Raw genomic sequence first — 4,569 nt, 5'->3', positions numbered from 1 at the left:
CAAACTACGCCCAAATTCCCAACTGGCTTTGGAGATGGAATTGGCTCACTCCTTCTCTAAACCCAAGCACATTGTTAAAAGAAAAGGTTAAGAGCTTCTTGTGTCCCAAATCAGAAGAGCCCTCTGGTGTGGGACAGAGAAAAACCACTATTTTATTTAAAACAGGTTGATTATAAATGCAATCTCTTTCTAAAGATAAAAAGGGGATATGATGTAACAACTGGCTTAGAGGTTTACCCTCACGGACTACTCCATAATCCTAAAATTTTCTTTGTGTCTCCATAAGATACAGCGCCCCCCTCCAACAGGAAGTATAGGCGGGACAAAGAGAAGAGAATTCTGGGAAGTAGAAGACTGGAGAGAGACACCGCCAGACGCCGCCATGAGAAGCAACATGTAAAGACACCGGTAAGCCACAAGCCATGTGGCAAAGTATAGACTAACAGAAATGGGTTAATTTAAGATAGAAGAAGCAGATAACAAGAAGCCTGTCACAGCCATACAGTTTGTAAGCAATATAAGCTTCTGTGTGTTTACTTGGTTGGGTCTGAGCGACTGTGGGACTGGCGGGTGAGAGAGATTTGTCCTGACTGGGCCAGGCAGGAAAACTCTAACTACAGGAATGTCTTCTTTTCTCCTATTCTGATTGAATTTTTTGCTGAGTGTAGTAGTCTGAGCTGGCATCTGTGGTCTCTTAGAGTCTGCAGAACACTTGTTCTGCCCCTTCTGGTTTTCAGAGTCTTCATTGAGAAGTTGGGTGTAACTTTAAAAGGTCTGTCTTTATATGTGACTTGGCCTTTTTCCCCTCAAAATTTTTAATTTTTTTTTCTTTGTTCTGTACATTTAGTGTTTGACTGTTATATGCTAAGGGGACTTTTTTTTTCCTGGTCCTGCCTATTTGGTGTTCTGTATGCTTCTTGTACCTTAATGGGCATCTCCTTCTTTAGGTTAGAGAAATTTTCTTCTATGGTTTTCTTTGATTTGCGGGTTTCCTGTATTCCTAGTATACTGAGATTTATCTTTTCTTAGTGTCCCAAATTTCCTGAATGTTTTGGGCCAGGAGCTTTTTGGATTTAACATTTTCTTTGTTTATGTCTTTTTCTGGAAGATAAGTTTGTAATTATATTTATGTACAGAAAATTTAGCGTACATTTAACCCAATTTAGTGGTGAGTTCTTTGGCCTTTGCCTTTTCCAGCTTGGCAATCCGAGCCACAGATTTAGGACCCAGGGCACTGCCTCCCCAGTGGTGGCGGATCTCGTCGTTGTAACTGGTCCTAATAGCTTCCACCACCTTAACCAGAGCACCCGTGTCTTCCAAGTTAACCTGTGTGGAGGCAACAGTGGTGCATGTCTTCTTCCTGTGGACAAGCTGCCCCAGCCTGGCCGTTCCCTTGATGATGCAGTAAGGGACCCCCATCATTCGACATAGGGCAGGCAGGGAGACCACCAGCTCAATGGGGTCTACATCGTGGGCAATCACCACCAGCTGAGCCTTCTCGTTCTCCACTGAGGTGGTGACTGTATTGACCCCCCACTCAAAGGACAGGCGGTCTCTTAGTTGGGACGTCCCCTTTGCCAGCAGCTTTCTTCTCAGCACAGGCCAACAGCCTTTGCTTCTTCTCCTGATTTATCTCTGGCCTGTACTTGTGGGCAAGCTTAAACAGCTGGGTAGCCGTTTGCCTGTCCAGGGCCTGGGGGAACTGGTGAATGGCGGGAGGTACTTTGAGCCTAATGTAGCAGGGCTATTTGATGAAGCGTGTGAGATCTCTTTTGGGCTAGATGTCCTGCCAAATGCCAAAGTTCTTAGGCCTTTTCTCAAAGGATTCACCACGTTTTTGGCCTCCTGTTTCTTCACGACAGCAGGGGCTGGGGCCACCTTCTTCCCCTTGGCCTTCTTCTCCTCGAGCGTCTTGCTCGGCTGGAGGAGAGAGCTGGATTTAACATTTTCTTTAACTGAGGTTTCCATGTCTTCTGTCATATCTTCGTGCCTGAGATTTTTTCTTCCATCTCTTGTGTTTGCCTTAGAGGTTCCTCTTGAGTTCTTAAATTTTCCATTTCCAGATTTCCCTCACTGGCATTTTCTTTATTGATTTCATTTCTACTTTCCCGTCTTGAATTCTTTTATTCATTTCCTTCCATTGTTTGTGTTTTCATTAGGGGGTTTATGTTGATTTTTTCGACACTCTTATCCTGGGAGGAAAAGTCACAAAACATGACAGAATCCACTAACTAGAGTTTTATTAAGATAGGAAAGAAAGAGACAGACGTGCACAGGCCTGTGGAAAGACACGAGAGTGAAGGGGCCTGGGAATCATGGTGCTGGCTTATAAAGGCTGGGCTGCACCTGCGCACACAGGCCCATGTGGCTATTCCACGTACCTGCATAGATCACATGGTTGCATTACCCGCTTTACTCAACCGCATAAAGCCATGGTCCTGGGTCACCGGGAAATGACTAGGCGGAAGTGACTAGGTCCCGCCGGGCATGTGCGACCATGCCCAACCATGGGAGTGAATTGTGAATTCATATCAGTTTATTCATTTCCTTTTTAAGGACTTCTGTCATAATCATAAAAACTGTTTTAAGGTCCTTTTCTCATGCTTCAGCTCTTTTGCAGTACTCAGGGCCTGCTTTGGTGAGGTTGCTGGGATCTAGTGGAGATATACTGTCTTGGCTGTATTGATTGTGTTTTTATGTTGGTGTCAAGGCATCTGGGTTTAGGAAGATTGGGATTCTAGGTGCTGATATCTGGTCTTGCCTCTGTTGGGTGAGTGTTCTGTTCCTTGTTCCTGTTGCCCTCTCTGGTTCTTAGGAGAGTGTGGTGGCTGTGTGTTGCCTGATAGAAAATTCTTCTTGGGTCCTGATAGGTGTGGCCACTAGAGGTTCCAGGTAAAATGTGTTTCTGGGTCTTAGGAACTGACACTTAAGAATGGGGATGGGATTGGAGAGGGGTGACTGAGAAGGTCCACAGAAGGAACAAAAGTGTGTTCTTCCAGGATTTGCTTAGTGCCTGGGAATTGGGGCAGAGAATTAGGGGAGACCACAGCAGAAGATTTGCTACAGATCTGGGAATGAGACTGGGGGATTGGACTTGGGGGAGCTGAGGGAGAGGTGAAGATCTGTAGTTAGCTAACTTGTTTTTTTGGCTGAATGGCCTCTTTGTTGAGAGCTGGGATAAAGTAATGCACAGGGTGGGGGTGAGGTGGGAGGTTGGTGTGGGGGAAAGGTGGGGTGGTGGGGTGGGGGGAGGGCAGTTAGGTGGGAGGGAGATATGTGTGATTTAAGGTGGCTGCATCTGGAGGTCTGCTACAGGGTGGGGGATGAGACTGGGGGATTGGACTTGGAGGAGCTGAGGGAGAGCTGAAGATCTGCAGTTAGCCTACGTGCCTCTCTGGTCAGAGTGTAGGTTCTTATGTTTTATAAAGGTTTATTTTTGTTTATGTGTCTGTGTGAGTACAAGCCACATGTGTGTGGGTCTGCAGAAGCCAGCAAAGGGCACCGATCCCCTTGCCCTGGAGTTACAGGTGGTCGTGATCTGCCTGCCTTGTCTTTCTGTTTCTCTGGGCTTTTTATCTGCCCTGTCATCTTTTGTGTTCATTCATTTCAAATTTCTTCCCTCAGAATATTGTGTTCTTTGTTACCCTAAGCCTCTCGTTCACAGAATTGTACAGTACAATCTACCATCTTACCCTAGGAAGTCCAATATGGATATCTTAATAGGTTAAGATACCATACTCAGCAAAATTAACAATAATTAAGAATAAATATTTAATGCTTAGTTTTTAAATACCCTGACCATATTAATTTTTCTAAGTATTTCTAAAAAAAAAAGTGTGTGGACGTAATTTTACAAAAAATTCCACGTATTGCAGGCACTGACTTTTCTCTTAAGTGTCTTTTATTCTATTGCTGTCAAATCTTCTGTTAATGTTTTTTTCTCTCTCTCCTTTTCTTATTTCCAGATAGGATTTTACTGAGTAGTCCAGGGGCCCTGAACCTACAATCCTCTTCCCTTGGCTTCCAGAGGGCTGGTCTCCCAGGCACGTGCCACCAGGCCCAACAGTGCTCTTCTTTGCTGCTGAAGAAACTGGTCATCATCACATGACGTTATCATATACCTGACTGGATCTCCTGGTGTGATTTAACATGCTCTTTGCCACTGCATGCTTTATTTATTTATTTACTCATTTATCTTATAGTTCTGAAGTTTTGTTTGTTGGTTAGTTTTTGTTTTGTCTTGTCTTGCTTTCTTTGTTTACTTTTCAGGCCTATATCTATGTGATTCCTAATACCCCCTGATATGCAGCACTTCCCAAATATAGTATATTATACAGTTCTTCTGTAACTACCAACTCAAGAAAGCTTATTCTTGTTAGCATCACTGTGACCTAGGACCTAAGAAGGTTAAAAAGAAAAAATTTACTTTGGCTCATGGGTCAGAGAGTCCAGTCTATGGTTGTTTGGTCCTATGCCCTTGGATAGAACCTCTATGGTAGCAGGCAGTGTGTGGTAGATGAAAGCCTTTTTCTCATAGTAGAAGGTGGAACACACACACACACACACACA

The 4,569-nt window shown here is 44.3% G+C and overlaps 1 pseudogene; it reads right to left on the bottom strand.

Moving 5' to 3' along the window:
• Window positions 1–1,152: 1,152 nt before the first annotated feature.
• Window positions 1,153–1,980, bottom strand: LOC118577837 (annotated as a pseudogene).
• Window positions 1,981–4,569: the final 2,589 nt, after the last annotated feature.

Source organism: Onychomys torridus, chromosome 2 (genome assembly GCF_903995425.1).
Source record: "Onychomys torridus chromosome 2, mOncTor1.1, whole genome shotgun sequence".
NCBI classification, from domain to species: domain Eukaryota; kingdom Metazoa; phylum Chordata; class Mammalia; order Rodentia; family Cricetidae; genus Onychomys; species Onychomys torridus.
Note: the sequence above shows the minus strand (reverse complement) of the source record. Positions and strands in the feature narration are given on the sequence as shown.